At 36.7% G+C, this 22,300-nt stretch overlaps 1 protein-coding gene and 1 long non-coding RNA gene across 3 annotated transcripts in view; one reads left to right on the top strand and one right to left on the bottom strand.

Annotated features, from left to right (window-relative positions):
- LOC144976168 (uncharacterized) overlaps positions 1-22,300 on the bottom strand; it is a 261,417-nt gene that overhangs the window by 154,165 nt on the left and 84,952 nt on the right. The window contains exon 3 of one of the 2 annotated variants that reach the window (XR_013646054.1): positions 16,819-17,042. The gene's annotated coding sequence lies outside the window, so the exon portion shown is untranslated. Of the gene's footprint in view, positions 1-16,818; positions 17,043-22,300 lie in introns of those variants that run through there. The other variant, XM_078920349.1, reaches the window with a different exon arrangement.
- On the top strand, positions 18,977-20,530 carry LOC144976167 (uncharacterized). Its single transcript, XR_013646053.1, has 2 exons — positions 18,977-19,234; positions 20,388-20,530. It is a non-coding gene; the product is annotated as an uncharacterized LOC144976167 (long non-coding RNA).

Here is a 22,300-nt window from a genome sequence, read left to right as displayed (position 1 = left end):
CAAATTTCTGCTGGGTGGACATGAGGGTCAGAAATTTTTAAAATCTCGCCTTCACCGGGAATCGACCGCGGTCCCTTTGCGTGTAAACCGAGTGCTCTACCAAATGATCTCTCCTTTTATCAAATTTCTCAAACTGAGATTTTATATAGATAGCGCAATATCCACTAAACGTGCTTAAAGCGCTTTACAAGGGGTCCCTGGCCAACAGCAACACAAAACATGTAGAACGAAACATGACGCCTGCTAGGCGATATTACAAATTTGTTTCCGACTGTTAACGGCCAGGTACTCATTTTACACCGGAGTACGGTGAGAGAATGTGAGTAAAGAGCCTTTTCCAAGGACTCACTCAACTATGCGATGAGCGAACGGCGGGGCTCGAACCCAGGACCTTCCGATCCGAAAGTCCGAAAGCGAGTGCCATACCACAAGACCACATAGATAGCCGCACAATAGGTCACAATTATATCCCATTCAACGACCGACAGAATGAATATAAAATGTAATTTATTGTACAACTCTTTTGTTTTACAGTTATATGTCATTCCAATTTTAATGTGGTCAGTGCCCGGGCCGGCTAGATAAGGTGGCACTCGCCCCCCTCCGGTCATGATTGCTTTTTTTCCGGTCATTGAGTCGAGATGACCATAATGATACTGGACTGTCCGTTCCTTTAACGATTATTAAAGTCAGGATGTGACAATGCTGGTCAGCGTGAAACGAATACTTGGACGTTCCCCATTATACGGCCACATTATATTGACAAAACAAATCTATGTGGTCTTGTGGTATGACACTCGCTTTCGGATCGGAAGGTCCTGGGTACGAGCCTCGCTCGGCTCATAGTTGAGTTATTGGAAAAGGCTCTTAACTCACATTCTCTCACCGTATTTCAGGTGTAAAATGAGTACTTGGCCGTTAACAGCGTTGTCTCTGTCCGAAAAAAAAAATTAATATCGCCTAACAGGCGTCATTTCTCGTTTACATGTTACGTGTTGCTGTTGGTAAGGGACCCCTTGTAAAGCGCTTTGAGCATGTTTAGTGGATATTGCTCTATAAAAAATCTCAAGTTAAAAAGATAAAATTAGCAAGATAAGATTCACTTCGCATAATATGTGACCAACGGGTCAAACTGTTATTACATAAGGATGAAACGGATGATGAAAAAAAAGAGAGAATATGAAATTAAACGGATCTCAAAACTTTGAATAAATGCATCTTATTGAACCATATTCATTTTCGTAATAAAAGAAAATTTAAAAAAAGGAAAAGAAAGGAAAACTGGGGGGGGGAAAAAATAAAGAAAAAAAGAAAATGAAGAAAAAAAGTCAGATAAAAAGAACTTATAATATATATTACATCGACTCTAAACGGTTTTGAGGTATTTGTTAACAAATATCGAGAAATCAAGATCCCTCAACTTATAAAGAAACACCTTCAAAGTGCTTTTTTCCGGTCAATGAGTTGTTGAGATGACCATAAAGATACTGGACTGTCCGATCACATCTCACGTCGCTTCTTTAACGATTATTAAAGTCAGCATGAAACAGATACTTAAAAATTCCCCATTATACGACCAAATGATATTGTAAAATAAGTTTTTTCCCCTCTTTGCGGCCAGTAAAATTTCACTCCGTAAATTAATGTAAATAAAAATAAGTTATAAAATGAAAGCTTCAATGAATTGAACGGAGTTGGAAAATGTGGACGTTTCAGGTTTCCCCCGAAAGGTACCGAGGTTGATTACCCGCCCCTGCTGTGCTGTTTGGCCTTGAGCAAGTCACCTCGCCCTAGCTCAATTTACGGAGCTGCACTGCGGCTGACGCCTGAGTTATACTAGTCTTCCCTTGCTTCAATTTATTGAATGAAAACAGATAATGTGGACGTTTCAGGTTTCCCCTTTATCAACAAAACACGATGAACGAAACACTAAGGACGAATGAGAAATGTTAGAATGGCACAGTTAAGGTGATTCCCGTTCATTACGCCATTTTCACATCTCACATTTGCCCTCAGAGTTTTTCATTCATCGTGTTTCGTTGATAAAGGGGAAACAGGAAACGTCCTAATTATCTGTTTTCATTCAATAAATTGAAGCAAGGGAAGACTAGTATAACTCAGGCGTCAGCCGCAGTGCAGCGCCGTAAATTGAGCTAGGGCGAGGTGACTTGCTCAAGGCCACACAGCACAGCAGTGGCGGGTGATCGACCTTGGTACCTTTCGGGTACGAAGCAAGACCGTTCCGCTGAGCCACGCTGCTTTAAAAAATGCCTATCAATACTCTTCAACAGTCGTAACGTCACTTCCTTCCTAATGACGCATGGTAGCTTAGTAACACTGGCTCTAAACTATCGGAACTATGGCGGACGCCCGTATGAAATATCTCTTCGGCGAGCATAAAAGTGTATCCAGAGGAAGAAAAAAAACCCATAAATTTGATCATGTTTTGACTTTTACACATTCTGATCACAAGGCATATGAAAAGTTCTAGCCAGCATGAAGAATAAAAAGTAAGATCAAGATGGCCGCCGTTGCCGGGCGGCGTGACATCAGACTATTGAATCCAATTCTGACTGCGAAAACTGTGGTAACGAACACGCACAATTGTTTACAAAATCTCACCGTTCATAGCCTTTTGGGAGAAGTTTGTGATTGGCAATTACCTGCTTGGCAATCTAAAAACAATAATAAAGAGCCGAGTCACGTCAGTTCTATTTAGTCTGTAATTAGACATGAAAGTATGTTAAAAATACCATTCAAGATGATAATAGCGATGATGACATAATTTGGCATGCAAATGAAAGCTGACACGCAATCCTCCAAGAATATATCTGGAGATCCAAGTCTTGTAAGCTTTTTGAGCCTTAGCTCCCGTTTCTCTAGCATAAACAGAGAGTATAGATAGTTCGAAGTTGACGTCACTGAGGTCTTTGTTATTGTTTTTTGCCATCCGCATTTATGAGTAATTCTCACTAAACTGTATTAACCTGACTATAAACGATCATGGTTACAAAAACAAAAGCTTTGTGTGTTGGTCCGTTTTACTTCCGGGTGGCAAAGTTGTGAGCTCCTTAGCCAAGCGCATACTATCTATAACCGAGGATTGATGATGCTGCTTTCAAAACATGCCAAGTGTCGAAAATGAGTTAACAACGCTGGTTTGAATATACTAAGTACCTTTGAATTAACAGGAAAAGGCTTATATTTCAAAACACTCAGGGTATTTTTCTATTGAAAAGTATACGTTTAGGTAAAAATCTCACAACATCCACCAGCTGGATGTAACGGACCAACACACAATACTATGTGTAACCTTTGAACGTTTATAGATAGTATATTTTTGGCTAAGAAGCTCACAACATTGCCATCCGGAAGTATAACGGACCACACACACAAATCTATGTTTAACCTTGAACGTTAATAGACTGATTAATAAAGTTTAGTGAGAATTACTCATAAACGCGGATGGCAAAAAGCAATAACAAAGACCTCAACTTCATACTATCTGACGACCTATTGATTTAATTAAGTGAGGATTAATCACCAGCATGGCTGTCAAAAAACAACCACAAAGAGCTGAGTGACATCAAATTATCACTCTCTAATATGGCAAAAGAGACAAGTAAACCTCTGAATAAATGACAAGAAGTAGATGTTTTCCATGAATGATGATGAAAAAGAGATTTAGCAGGTTTTAAAAGTCACCGTTTCAACTACTTTATACACTGGTATACATACACACAAACAAACAAACAAACACACACACACACACACATATATATATATATATATATATATATATATATATATATATATATACATATACACGCTCAAAAAACATACACATACACACACTCACAAACACACAGATGTGTGACCAATACTGCTCTAACCAACAAAAGGAACAATATCTGACTGACCCAGATCTAATCAGATTTGCCAACATCGACACATTTAATTTTTCAGTCTTAAGTCCCAAAATTTGTATTCTGCCGTACTCTGAAAAGAAAACAAAAAAAAAACAAACAAACAAACAAACAAACAAAAAACAAAAAAAAACAACAAACAAACAAAAAAAAAACAAACAAAAACACGCATTTAAAATTTTGGCCAGAAAACTCGTCCTTCAAATATCAATCGATTAAAATGACCCTCATCCTGGTAAAAAAAAAAGAATTTTTTTTTAACTCTCTCAAACCTGATTTGCTCATACTTTTGATAATATATGTTACAATGCTTGTTCAAATGTGATCAAATTTGGTACTTATTATCTAGACAACAATAACAGAGAGGACGGACGTACCAAATATTTAATCGTCGATCTATTTAAACTTAGTAATCTATTCATGTATTCATTATTGTTTTTTTTCCGTTGATGGCTGAAGAAGGGTTATGACCCTGAAACGTTCCGTGTTTGGTATTTTGATCAATTTTGAAGCTGTTATATTCATTTTTGTTTATTGAATTTCAAATTAGTGCGGCTTTACTTTTCTTTTCTTTTCTCCGAATACACACTCACATTCACATACGCATTGATGAAACGCCCATAAAAATCACATAGTTTGTCTTCGAACAAACGGTCATTTTACCCTATATCGTTCAATCTTCCTACCTATTCATCCTATCTCTCCACAACCGGAACAATCTATTCCTCAGTTCACGCGCATTCCTTTATCCCGTCAATCAAGCAACCTGCTCACTGTGCATAAATCCCTTTCACAGCCCGAGCCAATCTCATCACAAAGACGGAGCCAGCCTTCAATTTCTACAGATTCCTCATTACCATAACATTATTGCCTCTTTTGTTCCAGCAATCAGATGGTCTCACAGCAGTAGTGTCGGAGTCTAAGATTCTTGCACTTTCGCTTTTTAGAATTCCGGACCTGTTCCTATTAGCCACATGACCTTGCGATTGGACTAAGGGAACAAAGTACAGGTTCCAAAACACACGTGTGTAAGAAATGTATATTTTAAATAGATAAAATAGATTAAATTTTATAGAGCGCCAATCTCTACCTCACGTGTTTAATGGCGATCTACAAGATGTTGTTTAGACAAGAATTTTAAGAAAATTAAATGTTACCATTTTAAGAAAAGTAAATTTTGCAATATTAATAATATTAAATGTTACTATTAAAAAAAAAATTAAATGTTGCAATATTAAGAAAATTAAATGTTACCATTTTAAGAAAAGTAAATGTTGAAATATCAATAAAATTAAATATTACCATTTTAAGAAAATTAAATGTTGCAATATTAAGAAAATTAAATGTTGCAATATTAAGAAAATTAAATGTTACAATTGTAGATGATCTGTAAGTTATGCTGATACCAATGGAATGTGAAGAATGTGATTTTGTAATATTAAGGAAAAGTTAATCTAAAATATTCTCTCTTCAGTCTAGACTTAAGCACTCGAAAGTATCTAATTCTATCCATCGAGCAATTCCGATTGACTAACTTCAGATTGAACTTTTTAAATATAGGAATATGATGATATTTCTTGTTACCGTATTTTGGTTAAATGTAATGCTTGCATGAGAGCTAATCAACAATACTGCCGTACTCCACAAAACAAGTATTTAAGGTTTTGGCCAGACCAGAAAACTCTTCTTTCAAATATCGATCGAAATGACCCTAGTCTTACACAAAACTTTCAAACCTGATACTCGGCGAATAAAATGACCCTCGTCTTTGCCAAACAATTCTAAAATCTGGGACTCTCAGTCTTGGAGAGTATAGGCCTTAAAGTTTACCAGCTCGTGCCACCCATAATAAAAAATTGAATCTGTAATACTTTGGCATCATCAAAGGACACATAACAAAATGAATGGTACTAGCGGAGGATGTCTACGATGGCAAGTGGGGAATAGAAAGCCAAGGACAAGGTGGCCTCAAGAGATGACGTATTGAATGGGGAGAACAAGCACAGAGGCAGGACGCCAGGAACCGATGAAAAGCAAAAAGTAGTTCCATTGGGCTATTTGGTTAGCTAAGTCCAACAAGGCTACACCTTAAAGAAGAAGAAGAAGAAGAAGAAGAAGAAGAAGAAGAAGAAGAAGAAGAAGAAGAAGAAGAAGAAGAAGAAGAAGAAGAAGAAGAAGAAGAAGAAGAAGAAGAGAAGAAGAAGAAGAAGAAGAAGAAGAAGAAGAAGAAGAAGAGAAGAAGAAGAAGAAGAAAAAGAATAATAATAATAATAATAATAATAATAATAATAATATAATAATAATAATAATAATAATAATAATAATAATAATAATAATAATAATAATAATAATAATAATAATAATAATAATAATAATAATAATAATAATAATAATAATAATAATAAATAATAATAATAATAATAATAATAATAATAATAATAATAATAATAATAATAATAATAATAAATAAAAGAATGAAGAAGAAGAAGAAGAAGAAGAAAGAAGAAGAAGAAGAAAGAAGAAGAAGAAGAAGAAGAAGAAGAAGAAGAAAGAAGAAGAAGAAGAAGAAGAAAGAAGAAGAAGAAGAAGAAGAAAAGAAGAACAAGAACAAGAACGAGAAAAGAACAAGAAGAAGAAGAAGAAGGAAGAAGGAGGAAGAAAGAAGAAGAAAAGAAGAAGAAGAAGAAGAAGAAAGAAGAAGAAGAAGAAGAAGAAGAAGAAGAAGAAGAAGAAGAAGAAGAAGAAGACGTACACCCAGACATAAAACCCTTTTAGGCTGTGAGTGGAGCTTTGATGAGAGTCTCGTCTCTCGTAACTTGTTGACGTCTTCAAAAGCTCGGCAGAACAGACAGTGGGTCATACAAGCCGATACCCTTCACTAATTAGTAAGACTCGAGTTGCCCGCGACATGCCCTCATGGTGGTGCCGGTTCGCTCAATAATGTTGGACCGTGTCCTATCAAAGACAATGGCATGAGACTGAGCAATTCATTTTTCCGTCTTGCTTTGTCTGAGACCTTTCGTACACACTTGTTCAGATCTTTATCTTAATACACCGATGCCTACTCGCTTGTTTCGTAATTTATAGATTCATCAGGTATAAAAGAACCAGGTACCTAAAAACTACTGGGTCGACAGAGGGTTCAGAATAAATTATCTTTTGCACCCGGGGTCTATCCCTGTCCCCTTGCGTGTGAATAGAACGCTCTATTAACTGAGTTATCCGGACCCCCAGTCCTAAGCAAAGATCGAATGACGTCAATTTCAATAATGTTTTTATGTCTTTAGCAATTATTTGATATAATATACGTAATTTATAAATACCGAGCAAACCGATTTAATCAGATCGGGAGCCAAATAAGCAAGGACATCAAAGCTTTCAAAGGACACGAACCTTCACTTTCTTTTCGTGATCGACCCCATGCATCATGACATGACTTTTCGGGGAATATCTATCTATGATTGTGGGTTGCCTTTGTAAACGCATTGCCTGACACCCTCCGAAAAATGTTGTCATAATTCATGGCGACAGGAGGTCCCGATAGCTCAGTTGTAAGTTACAAAGGACTTGCTTCACACGAAAGGGGACCGCGATTGATCCCGGGTGTAGTCGAGAATTTTCCCCCGAATTCCTGTCCAAACAGAAATGCCTTAGTCGATGGTTCTGTTAGATCTGAATGAAAGTATTTTGCGATATACTAGCGTCCTTGCCAAAGGATAGCAAGCATTTGATATAGTCCGTTTCACGCTTTGGAAACTAAGACTCCAGCTCCATGGACCTCATGGCTCTGCAAGGACTGCAAGACTTGGGCCAGCAAAAAAAAAGTGGGCATTGAGATATATTCAATAATTCAACCAATGGAATCGTTTGTTTCCTTTAGCACTATTAACCATTAACAATTCACTTTCTTTCAGTGATCATCGCCTCGAAATTATGACGTAGTCTTTTTTTTTTTATAGAAAATTATCAGGCTATAAATTTACGAAAGCTATGGTATGTGCCGCCTAGATTTTACTGAATAATTCATATTAAGTCACATGCTGTATTTTAGTGTGAATGATACACACTCGCTATTAGTTTAAATGAAATTGAACGCCGCCTCTAGAGGGATAACTATAGTCATAGTGCTTCCTTTAATTACATGTGTAAATAACAAGTGTGGAGAACAGTACAGTGGCTGGTGAGTTCCGCGACTCTCAAATCTCAATCGATCAGAATGAAATGACAGTATAGTTCGAGTAATATAAATACTCATTTTGTGTGGATTTCTATGTTTTACATAATATATATATATAGGAAACAAATTATGGAGCAGGCGATGGTGTAACATCTCTTCTTCTTCTTCAAGTACCAAGTCTGTGCCAGACATCGGTGATCATGGTACGCCATTCATCTCACTGATCAGATAACCTCAGAAAACTAATATTACTCTTCTCTTTCTTTGTCACCCAGCTGTTCAAACTATTCAAATATGTTTTTCTTGTTCTACCTTTACTCTTTTTACCTTCTATCTTTCCTGTGAGAGCAAGATGTTCAATAATTTATGTCGATTTAGGTGCCCTAAAAATTGCATTTGTCTTTTTTTTCTTATTGTACGAATTAATAACCTTTTAGTTTCAGCTTGCTCTAATACTTCTTCATTAGTTTTCTTCTCTGTCCATGAGATTCTTAACATCCTTCTAAGACACCACATTTCTGCTGCCTCCAGTTTCTTTCTAATGTCTTCTGTAATTGTCCAGTTTTCGCAGCCATTTATAATACTGACCATACATAGGCCTTCAAAACCCTATGTTTTGTTGTCATTGAGATATTGTGGTTTTCAAAAATTAGACTCATTTTATTAAAGATGTGTAAGATAAAGATCTAAAAGTGTATGTGAAACAGAACTAGACAAAGCAGGAGGTCTGAGGTTTGATCACCAGACGAGGAAAGCAGTGAGAAATGAATTCATTGGCTTAATGAAGAGTCTGTTAGTACAACCAATCAGTAATTTCCTTTCTACTGCTGATTTCCTTATTGCAATCAAAGACTCGGACAGTCTCTCTCTCTCTCTCTCTCTCTCTCTCTCTCTCTCTCTCTCTCTCTCTCTCTCTCTCTCTCTTTCGCGCGCTCTATTTATATTCCCCATCTATTTCTCCTCTTTTTCTCTGTTCTTCTGTTACCAACTCCCCTTTCTCCCCCCCCCCTCGCTCTCTCTCTCACTCTACTCTCTCTCTCTCTCTCTCTCTCTCTCTCTCTCTCTCTCTCTCTCTCTCTCTCTCTCTAAATGAACAGACGAATGCCCATTTTCATGAACGCGGACTAGCGCTTAGTTTCTGACTTTATTCAAGGACTTGAAAAAAATCGGTTTTCAAGTGAGCTGACTAAGCAAGTCCCAGACTAAAATTACGGCATCTTCGGACTAAGTTTGGCCAAGTTTTAGTCATTTGCTGAGGCCGGACTTCAAGCTTAGTCTGAGACTAATCACTGGAACACATCATAGCGTCGACAAGATAGCATCTATTTTTAGATTGAGAGAGCTCCGCTTAGGAAGGAAAATACGTCGGTTACAAATGACAGAATCAAAAAAGTGTCCTGTTGCTGTTGGCTCTGACTTTAAATACCTTGGAGATAAGTGCAGATCGCTGATGGTACACATCATTGTGAATAAAAACTTTTTTAAAACGCGAATCTAATCGGGCACGCGAGTTGCTAGTGAACAGAGACTCAAGTCAATGGGTTCGCTTCAAAGAACAACAACAACAACAACAAAAAATGAAACATAAGAGAGTATAGTGGAGTTATTCTGCTGGCATTGTAACTGACTGGAAGAATGTGGTTCGTTAGAACACACTTTAATTTAATTTTTTTTTTAAATTTTTTTTTTGGTTCAACTTGTTCTAGTTTTGATGAAACTTTCATTGGCCTTAATATAGATTTGACAGTCGACCATTGTAGTCTGCTCAGTCGACAGTCAATATCACATGATTTGATTCATCATGCAAAAAAAGTAAGTTCAAATATGAAACGGAACGAAATATTATATAAACCGGAGTTGTTGCTAATCTCCTCTTTGGAAATCGTTTGCGTCGAAAGTATGAAGGCTGGTATCTTACATGCCATCGTGTACTAGAGAGCTTGGTATTAGAAGCACAAAATGGCCCAATTAGTCGCCCTCCTTACAACGTCAACTTCCAGGCAAGAGACTAGAAAAAGTTCATAAAATTGGGCCCAGGTTCTTTTAGATCAAGAGGTTCATCATCCTTTGCTGCACCTTTAGATTCGTAACGAACTGGAACACAGGACTTCCGATTCGGATTTAAATCAAATGGCGCTATCACCACTTCAAGGCGTAACTATGTGGTCCGGTGTTCTGGTATTAGTCGCCTCTAAAATTCAGACACTTGGTTCAAATCCCGCTTAATTAAACGGCGCAAAGTTGAGTCCTTGGAAAATGTTCTTTACTTGCATTCTCTTACAGCTCTCATGTGTTAATAATGGTAGTTAATAAAACATGTCTCTGTAGTACAGAAAATAATAAACGCGACAAATAACGTAATGTCCAGTATTATAGATTAACTGTTTCTGTTGCTTTGGGACCACCAGCACATCGACACATTATTGCGCGATACAAAAAAGTAGATTTTAGACAACAAAGAAGAACTTATATGAGAAATTAGATTCCTATTTTATGCAATTGACGCCATCACCGCTCCAATACCCCGCCCCGCATGGAAAAAAGTTCTTGTCTCATCTACTTCAGAAAAGTGAGTGGAGCAGGCACTTATGTTGGTAACAACAAGATATGAAGTGAGTAGAAAAGTGCCAGAAGACAATAGAGAATATTTTTTTTTTGCGGCGGTGGTGGGGTTTGAACCTGCGACCTTATTGGTACGACAACTCGGCCTGGCAGGTGAGAGCGTGGCTCTACCGTGTGAGCTATCCACGAACACAAAAATATTCGTATCAAACCCAAGTCATTTCTAGATCCCTCTCTCATCCACTTCTGGAGACCGCCGATTCGTTCGCACACCACCATCGCGAAGTTATTTTGACCAGCAGTTAAGCTTAATAGCCAATATTCTCAACACAAACATATAACATAGAAACGATTGAGACATTGAGTATGCTCCAGTGTATGGGGTGAATTTTTAATTCAGAAAAGTGAGTGGAGCAGGCACTTATGTTGGTAACAACAAGATATGAAGTGAGTAGAAAAGTGCCAGAAGACAATAGAGAATATTGGCTATTAAGCATAACTGCTGGTCAAAATAACTTCGCGATGGTGGTGTGCGAACGAATCGGCGGTCTCCAGAAGTGGGTGAGAGAGGGATCTAGAAATGACTTGGGTTTGATACGAATATTTTTGTGTTCGTGGATAGCTCACACGGTAGAGCCACGCTCTCACCTGCCAGGCGGAGTTGTCGTACCAATAAGGTCGCAGGTTCAAACCCCACCACCGCCGCAAAAAAAAAAATATTATTCTCTATTGTCTTCTGGCACTTTTCTACTCACTTCATATCTTGTTGTTACTAATATAAGTGCCTGCCCACTCACTTTTCTGAATTAAAAATTCACCCCATACACCGGAGCATACTCAATGTCCCAATCGTTTCTATGTTATATGTTTGTGTTGAGAATATTGGCTATTAAGCTTAACTGCTGGTCAAAATAACTTCGCGATGGTGGTGTGCGAACGAATCGGCGGTCTCCAGAAGTGGGTGAGAGAGGGATCTAGAAATGACTTGGGTTTGATACGAATATTTTTGTGTTCGTGGATAGCTCACACTGTAGAGCTTCGCTCTCACCTGCCAGGCGGAGTTGTCGTACCAATAAGGTCGCAGGTTCAAACCCCACCACCGCCGCATAAAAAAAAAATATTCTCTATTGTCTTCTGGCACTTTTCTACTCACTTCATAACTTGTTGTCTCATCTACTCAAGCGTTTAACATGATATCGGAAAATAATGATAATGATGATGATGATGATGATGATAATAATAATAATAATGATAATTATAAAAACAATAATGATGATGATGATGATGATAATAATAATAATAATAATAATAATAATAATAATAATAATAATAATAATAATAATAATAATAATAATAATAATAATAATAATAATACAATTAGCTAACTAAACTTACGCAAGATTAACTTCCTATTCAATGGGTTTCGAGCAAAATTGTTTAGTTTGTACAACATTGCAGTAAACCGGTGCAAATACAAATAACAAAGACAAAAACTTTGAAATAATAGCGCTCAATCTTTTGATAAAAGGAGGTATTTATAAACATTGTTACTGGGATAAGAAACAGATCTGTAGGAGTTTTAATAATTATTCTTAAAATGTTTATATATATATATATCATAGAATTAAACGAATGAGAATACGTACGAAGCCTAAAAAGTGTCCACCAATGAAAGCATTCAGCGCCATTTTGTTGTTGGCTGAGAATGTAGTAATTACCATTCATTCGGTATCTATGTCAACATAACGACACAAGAAAAACAACAAACAATATCAAAATCCACAATAAAATGTTTCAGAACTGTTGCGTATATTTATGGCACAACGAAGCTGTCAAAAAATGAAGTTAGAGAATGTGTGTAATCATGTATTATAATAACCTGTAATGTGTTTTCCAACCACCACATCATCTACTACTACAACCACCACCACAATATCATCACTAACACTACTACTACAACCACCAGCCCCACATCATTATCACTACCACTACTACTACACCACCACCAGCACATCATCATCACTACCACTACTACAATCACCACAACCACACCGTCATCACTACCACTACTACTGCAACCACCACCACCATATCATCATCATTACCACTACTACCACAACCACCACCACCACTACTACTACAACCACCACCACATCACTACCTCAACTACTACAACCACCACCACAATAGCATCACTACCACTACTACTACAACCACCACAACCACATCGTCATCACGACCACTACTACTACAACCACCACCATATAATTACCATTACCACTACTACTACAACCACCACTACCACCATATCATTACCATTACCACTACTACTACAACCACCACAACCACATCGTCATCACTACCACTACTACTGCAACCACCACTACCACCATATCATCACCATTACAACTACTACTACAACCACCACAACCACATCATCATCACTACCACTACTACTACAACCACCACCACATCATCATCACTATCACTACTACTACAACTACAACCACCACCACATTATCATCACTACCACTACTACTACTGCAACCACCACCACCATATCATCATCATTGAAATATTTTTTTTAAATTGAGCTTTATATAGTGTAATATCTACTAAATGTGCTCAAAGCGCTTTACAAGGGGTCCCTGGTCAACATTTAACATGTAGAACGGGACATGACGCCTGTTAGGCGATATTACAATTTTTCGGACAAAGACAACTCTGTTAACGGCCAGGTACTCATTTTACACCTGAGTACGGTGAGAGAATGTGAGTAAAGAGCCTTTTCCAAGGACTCAACTATGCGCCGAGCGCGAGGCTCGAACCCAGGACCTTCCAATCCGGAAGCGAGTGTCATACTACTAGACCACATAGCCGCATCATTACCACTACTACTACAAACACCACCACCACATCATCATCACGACCACTACTACTACAACCACCACCACCACCATATCATTACCATTACCACTACTACTACAACCACCACCACATCATCATCTCTACCACTACTACTACAACTACAATCATCACCACAACCACATCATCATCACTATTACTACTACAACTACAACCACCAACAACACCACATCACCTCACTAACACTCAGTACTACAATCACTACCATTAGGTTTTGGAGCTTTACTTCATTTGAAATAAGGAAACTTCGGAATTGTATTTGGCATTGTGTTTATATATCATAATATAATTCTAATCAGTTATCTATTTAGAACTAGATACTATACAATATGTATGCCAAATACCACCCCAATTCCCCTTTCTTGTGTGCGGGAATTCCTCTTTCGGCATTGAAATTGAGTGTGAGAGAGTCATCACTACACACAAAACAACAGAAACAATTTAAAAACAAGACTATGACACGCAACCACTCACACACGAGGCTATACTATTTATCCTTTTCTCTATATAGAATAGGACAAGACAAACAATAGCTTGACTCTCGCTACACTTCCCATTGATGTTTGTCGTCTCACGAGTTCAACTCTCGGTCGACCTGTCAATATTCCTTTTTGCCTCGGACGTAATCATTAATAGAATGTTGTGTGGTTTTGACCGTGAAGAAAACCTTAAGAAGTCACATTTATATCATTTTAGAGAGATCGTTTTGAATAATTTTGAGTTAAACGAGCGAGCAGCAACTTGTTTTCATGAACGGCCGATCAGCGCTTGTTTACTATAGTAACGCGATTCCCAGCCAACAGCAAAATGGCGGATATTTTTCTCATCGAGGCCGCTGGTTGGTTAGCCAATAAGAGCACCGTACGGTTTCCATTGGGTAAATTCCTTGATATATATATATATATATATATATATATATATATATATATATATATATATATATATATATATGAATAGATAAATAAATATATAAGTGAATAACAAATGAAGTAAATTTAACGTTTATGAAATTTTACCTTCAATCTGGATATCTTCATCACTCATACATAATACGAGGTTTCTATCACCGGTCTAAAAAATTGACAAGCAGCTAATATTTTGGACTAGATAATGGAGTTATAAGACAACAGCTGAAGAACGAAATGGAAATGTGGTTCAAAGATCTATTAGGAAAGAAAAAATAAATCACAGCGGAGCTCATTTAGAGAATTTTGGAAAGCTTGAATGTAAATATACACCCTATAGGCTAGGCATATTATTTAGGGTATTTATTTATAATCGGCAACGTGAATTGCGTTAAATGGCCTGATAGGTAAACATATATTCATTCTTTATCCAGGCCATTATCAGGTCGTCACAAAAGATAGAGCAGCAGAAAAATGAAAACCAGATGGAGGGTATTAGTGTCAAATTACACACCCTAGCGCGAAAAAAAAAGATTCCGTAAATATTGGTATCTAGACAGAAATATGAATTATCAAACAAAATACCGTAAATAAGGGAAAAACTGATGACAGGTAACAAGGTATAGGTTTGTTTGTTCCTTTTCAATTATCTCTTTGTTAGAGATAATTAGACGGCGATGAAAACTTGGTGAAGAAAATAGATTTTGGCACAAATAATACGCAGAACTGACTAGTTTACATTAAATTTTAAAAATTCGTAAATTTTTAGGAGAAAAAAGTGTAGCCTCGCAAAAGGTGAATTTAAAATTCATCAATTTTTTTCACCCTTACAAGGATTAAATTACACTTCAAAATCCCCCAAAAAATATGTTTTCTGGGATTTAGCTTGAATTTTCGATGATTTAATGACTTGGAGATGATCATACATGTCTGAAATGGGAGCCAAAATATCATAATTCTACGATTTCTTTTCGTAATAGTAGGAATAGATAGGTAGTATGAAGACGCCTGTGAAATAATTATTAACTGGTGTAAAACTGAAGACAATAAAAGTAGACAAGATTGGACAGGAATACATTTCAATTCTTGAATGTTTAATCTAAAGGATGAATCTTTATTTGGAACCCACCGCTCCAAAATATTTATTATTTGTGCGGCTATGTGGTCTTGTGGAATGGCACTCGCTTTCGGATCAGAAAGTCCTGGGTTCGAACCTTGCTCGGTGCATAGTCGAATCCTTTGAAAAGGCTCTTTACTCACATTCTCTCATCGTAATCAGGTGTAAAATGCGTATTCTCTGTTAGAAAAAAATAATGTAAAATCGCCTAACAGGCGTCATGTCTCGTCCTATATGTTAAGTTTTGCTGTCGGTCAGGGACCCGTGTAAAGCGCTTTGAATACGTTTAGTGGATATTGTACTACATAAAAGCCTAACTTTAAAAAAAATTTAGGTCAAGGCTGATTCCAGTATCGAAATTTGAACTGATAGTCCAAAAAATGGAACTTAAATTAAGTTTTTTTTTTAGGAGAGTGAATACTAATAGTATATCATTTCAAAGTACGAGACAAAAAGAAAAGAAATTCTCTATTCTCGACCATTTTAGCGTTAAAATCCCTTTTCGGTATAGAGCTCATCCCGATATTGCAGCTTTCATGCGACGGATCACATCTGTGTGGCTAAATAAATAATGAGTTTTAAATAATGAGCTTTTATATAGCGTAATAACCACTAAACGTGCTCAAAGCGCTCTACATGGGGTCCCTGGCAACACAACATTTAGGACCGGACATGACGCCTGCTAGGCGATATTACAATTTTGTTTCCAAACAGAGACAACTCTCTTAACGGCCGGGTACTCATTTTACATCTGAGAATGGTGGTAGAATGTGAGTAAAGAGCCTTTTTCAAGGACTCAATTATGCGCTTTCGGATCGGAAGGTCCTGGGTTCGAGCCTCGCTCGGCGCATAGTTGAATCCTTGAAAAAGACTCTTTACTCACAATTTCTCACCGTACTCAGGTGTAAAATGAGTACCTGGCCGTTTGCAGCGTTGTTTCTGTCTGAAAATATTGTAACATCGCCTAACAGGCGTCATGTCCCGTCCTAAATGCTAAAAGTTGCTGTTGGCCAGGAACCCCTTGTAAAGCGCTTTGAGCACACTTAGTGGATATTACGCTATATAAAAGCTCAATTTTTACAAAAAAAATTTAACCAAACGATAGATATCCTCAGTTGATAAGAGAAACGCATGCACAATGCTGTATTCACGTTCTCTCAATAAGGGCATGTGTCCACTACAGGAGGATAATCACATTTTACTCACCTTATTATTCAAATATCCTGCAAAGTCCCATTGATCAAGTGACTTCAATTCACTCCATGCATTAGGTCTATCTATCTCGTCTTTTCAATTATTAGATTCCAAATCCTCACCCAAATCAGATGTCTAGTTTTTTAAGTCAGCCAATCACGTGATTTCAAATCATGTGACTTTCCTCTGTCAACATAATCTGGTGAAGATGGACGACGCTGTTCGTGACTGGAGTGCTGAAAGTTGAAATAAATTTGATTAGTGGCAGATGGTAAAATTGAATCATACAAAATCGTGACTTTTTTATTGATGCTATGCGCTTAGGTAATATATTCACAACATTCCGCCAGCCGGATATGACGAACCAACACAGAAAATGGTTTGTAATCTTGACCGTTTATAACGTTATTAATTCAATATAGTGAGAACTACTCATAACAAGTGGTGGCGAAAAACAATAACAAAGAGCTGAGTGACATCAAAAATAATTTCATTCTTTCTATTTATTGTGATCTATCCTCTCAATACTGTAATATAGATAGTATGCGCTTGGCAAAGAAGCTCACAACATTGCCATCCGGAAGTATAACGAACAAACACCAAAACAACTACTTTGTGTAGCCATGGAAGTTAAGAGTCTGGTAATAGAGTTAAGTGAGAATTACTCATAAACGCGGATGGCAAAAAACAATAACAAAGACCGAGTGACCACAACTTCATTCTATCTAGATAGTATGCGCTTGACCAAGAAGCTCACAACATTGCCATCCGGAAGTATAAAGGACCAACACACAAAACTATGTGTAACCTTGAACGTTTATAGTCTGGTTAAAACAGTTAAGTGAGAATTATTCATAAATACGGATGGCAAAAAGCAATAAGAAATACCAGAGTGACGTCAACATCATTTTATCTATATTGTGAAAAACCAAGTTCATAAAATGTTGTTTTATGACATGTATCGTGCGATATTTGAGGAGATGATTTTGAAAACCTACTTACTTTCATCTTTCATCCTACATAGTGATTGAAAGAGGAAAATACTCGTCTTGTTTTTGTCTTGTTTGTGCGGCTATAATATCTTCTAGTTGTATGACATTCGCCTTCAGATCGGAATGTCTAGGGTTCGAATGTTGCTCTGAGACCCCCTGAGCTATGTAAAAGCTCCTGTTTTATTCTTATAAGGTTTTTTAATATACTGAAGTGATCTGGATTAATATAATAAAAATGACCAGCATTGTACGAGGTGACTTTCAGTACTTACCATGTCGCGTTTGAATCATTTATTTAGTGATCTAAAGAGCAAAATACTTTTGTGAGATTGTTTGTTCCTCATAACGAAGATAAAAATGTTATAGGCTTCAACAGTCATGACGTCACTTCCCTCGTAATGACGCATGTTAACTTAGTAACTGGTTCTAAATTATCGGAACAATGGCGAACGCCCTTATGAAATATTTCTCCGACGAGCATAAAAGTGTATCCAGAAGAGAAAAACATTATAAATATGATCTTGTTTTTTGACTTTTATACATTCTAATCACATGACATATGAAATTTTCTAGCCAGCATGAAGAATAAAACGTACCGATTTTCTTTGTTTAGAAACACGCTCCTCGCCGTTGCTGGGCAACGTGACATCAGACTATTGAATCCAATTTCTCAAACCATTTAAGAAAGTCTTATATTTTGTGAGTCTAAAAAGTTTTTCTCTAAATACAAATTTCGGAATCTTGCTCCAACCATCATAATACCAAATTAATGGGGGTATCTTATACTCATATACAGGGGCAGTTAAATATTCTAAATATTAGTTTCTGCTACTTCCACAATATTGTTTCATACTTTCGCAATCTTCAGGTTATATATATATATATATATATATATATATATATATATATATATATATATATATATATATATATATATATATATATATATATATATATATATATGTGTGTGTGTGTGTATTACTGCCGGTATATAACATCAACACAATACTAATAGTATATCATGGTACTTTTTGACCGTTTCAGTAATGCTCAATAGTTTTTACTATAAATTCTATTTTAGCACTATTAATATCCTTTCGATATAGAACGTCATATTATTTTAAAATCTGAACGGAAAAGAGGGTTCAATGTCGCCAGAAAAAATGCAACTTCAATAGGCTTCCTAAGTCGTGACGTAATCCTGCGCAGCAACGCATGGCAACAAACCGGCTGGCTCTAAACAGTCGAGAAAAATGGCTGACACGAACTCTATTTCCATCACCGCCCTTATGAAATACTTCTCCAATGAGCATAAAAGTGTCTCGCGAGGTGAAAATCATCATCAGTCAGGTCATGTTTTGACTTTCACTTACTCAGATGGCTTGATGTTCGGCAAAGTTCAAGCCAGCATGAAGAATAAAGAGTATTCTGTGAAGGTAAGTCATTTCGTCTTCTCATTCTCATTCTCAAAATCTCACATCTCCGTAAAACTACTGTTGGACAATAATCAGTTTACTTTGAGTTTAGGCAGATTTAGTATATCCAATGGAAAGATTTAACTGTTTACGTTCGATTTTAGTTAGGGAGAGAGAGAGGGAGTCATTGAATTATTGTGTTTTTATCTTATGGACCACGGACTTTGAGTCTTTGAGGTCTTAGTCTTGCTTCGCTAATTTTCGTTGCTATTGACTATAGTCTACTACATACTATTTAGTATCGTGTTGTAACCTTTATTATAATACTCATATGAGCATCACAATCACCAATCACGCTAGACATTTTATCATACTTCATGTGGGGCAGCGTGGATCAGCGGTACGGTTTTTGCTTCGTACCCGAAAGGTACCGAGTTCGTTCACCCGCCGCTGCGCTGTGTGGCCTTGAGCAAGTCACCTCGCCCTAGCTCAATTTGCGGCGCTGCACCGTGGTTATTCCAGTCTTCCCTGGGAATAGACCCTAGAGATAAATTTCCTCTATGGGATGAATAAAGGATTTATTTAGACCAGTGTTAGTCACGGTAAACTAAACTTCCTATTGGGTTAAGGTGTAATGTAAATGTTGCTGCTTGAAACTCGAAGAAATCAATAACATTGTGAAATTGAATGTGAACTTCAATTTAATATACGAAAACAGATAAAATGGACGTTTCGGGTTTCCCCCTTATCAACAAAGCAAGATGAATGAAAGAATCACTTAATTTGTTTTTTTAATTGAGTTTTTATACAGCGTAATATCCACTAAATGTGCTCAAAGTGCTTTACAAGGGGTCCCTGGCCAACAGCAACATTTAACATGTAAGACGGGACATGATGCCTGTTGGGCGATATTACAATTTTTTCGGACAGAGACAACGCTGTTAACGGCCAGGTACTCATTTGACACCTGAGTACGGTGAGAGATTGTGAGTAAAGAGCCTTCTCCAAGGACTCAACTATGTGCCGAGCGAGGCCCAAACCCAGGACCTTCTGATCTGAAAGCGAGTGTCATACCACAAGACCACAACAGACGTTTTATTAGTTTGTTTGTTTTTTGCCTATTGAGCATGGTCGCAGCTCTAAATTTGAATCTTTTATTCTTTTATTTCCACAGATCTATCTTGATGATGCCTTGGGTTGATTCAGTCCAAAACTAATTTGTGTGGTTTTATTTAACAATGTTAATGACATTGAACATACATTGATACAACAATGCCATAATTTGTCATGTTTATCATGTAAAATCATGTATGGACCTACAAAACCATTATTTTGAATGGTGATTTGATGATGATGAACAAAATATGTGTGTTGTACAAAATAAATGGCAAAGCTAACAAAATGCAATCTCCTTAATAAGAGGAGACTGGGGATTGACAAGTGCTGCAACAAATTGAAAAATAATATCAGATGTTTCTCTTAACATGGTTGGAATATATGAGAGGATGTTAACATTTTTCAGTCTTTCATTAGCCCTCTCAACATGAATTCTACATGAAGCAATTTCTTTTGTTAATAAAATCTCATTTTCAGTAAATTTATTATGTAAAAAGGGAGGGATATTTACAGTTACTCCTTGAGGTAAAATATCTTGAATCAGGATGGGGTTTTACCTTTATTACCTTTATCTGCTAAAATTAATTCTCCAGGGCTTAAAATTAAAAGTTTTAGTAATCCACAATTTTGTACAATGACCTTATCCGAGACAGACCCTGGATCATGTTTAGAAATAAAATTTATCACACCATTTGGACTTAGACCAACAAGACCTTTAACAGAATTCATGGACCTATAAGAAGAATAAGTTAACCGTTGTTTATCCATTTCTTTAGGAATAGCAATTTGGTCATCTATACAATCAATGATCATTCTGCAATTTGGAAATCTTAAAAAGGATGATGGAGCTGATAGTTTATTTTTATGTCTAGAAGGGCATTTAACCTTCATAACATTTTCAAAGAGAAGCGTATGGCTTATGTAAAACATGAATAAAAGTTTGTATAATATTTGTTATAGTACTTTCACTAACGCTAAACAATTGTGAAATATGAAGGTTAGCGTAGTTCTGTCTAAGTTTCATAAGTGTAATAATGAAAATTTGGTCTTTTAATGCAACTGTCTCTTCCTGAACTTCCCGTCTACTATAATAAATAATGTTACCTCTAAAGCACTCAACATATTGAACAATAATATTAAATATTTTAAAAGAATGTACACCTGTCTCCATTCGAAGAACTTTTTCTGTAAGGCTTGAAACAGTGTAAGTGCGTTGAATCTAATTTAGTTGGGTTTTTTAAAGCTAGCTATTTCCTTATTTTTGTCTGTAATTTTTTGTTCTTGAATTAAATTTGTTGTTCTATTTAAAATATCCTCACTTGTTCTACAATCTGTTTTTTTTTAAAAGATGGAATCCTGTGATGATGGTGACGAGAGTTGAGATGATGATGAGGGAGAAGATAATGAGGATGATGATGAGGAGGAAAATAATGATGATGAGGAATCTGGTTTTTTTAAAGGTGGGACATTGTGATGATGATGAAGAGAGTTGAGCTGATGATGATGATGATGATGATGATGATGATGATGATGATGATGATGATGATGATGATGATGGTGATGATAATGATGATGATGGTGGTGGTGGTGGTGGTGGTGGTGGTGGTGGACTTCTTGATGTTGGTGCCAATTGAGATGGGGTGGGAATTCCTTGTGTCACTTTTCTTTTCTTTCTTTCTGGCTCTGATGGAAACAATTTATTTTTATTTCTGTCAAACAATTCAGGGAGGTTGGCTTTGTCACCATCTCTGAAGTGACAAGAACACACTCTTGATGATGATGTTGGATCTTTTGTCCTTTCACCTGAAATGAAAAGATTAAAAAAAACCCAATAATTCTGTTGGGCATATTGGGTATATTATTTAATTTGATAAGTACTTTGTTTTAGACTATCTTGTTTGACACCAGCTCAATGCATGATAAATCAAAGGTGTGCAAGAGACTAGGTTACTGGTGGGTCTCTCGCCTGTC

This window comes from Berghia stephanieae, chromosome 7 (genome assembly GCF_034508935.2).
Source record: "Berghia stephanieae isolate SIO BIC M18660-M18661 chromosome 7, UCSD_Bste_1.3, whole genome shotgun sequence".
Taxonomy (NCBI): Eukaryota; Metazoa; Mollusca; class Gastropoda; order Nudibranchia; family Aeolidiidae; genus Berghia; species Berghia stephanieae.
This window is presented reverse-complemented; position numbering and strand designations above follow the sequence as displayed.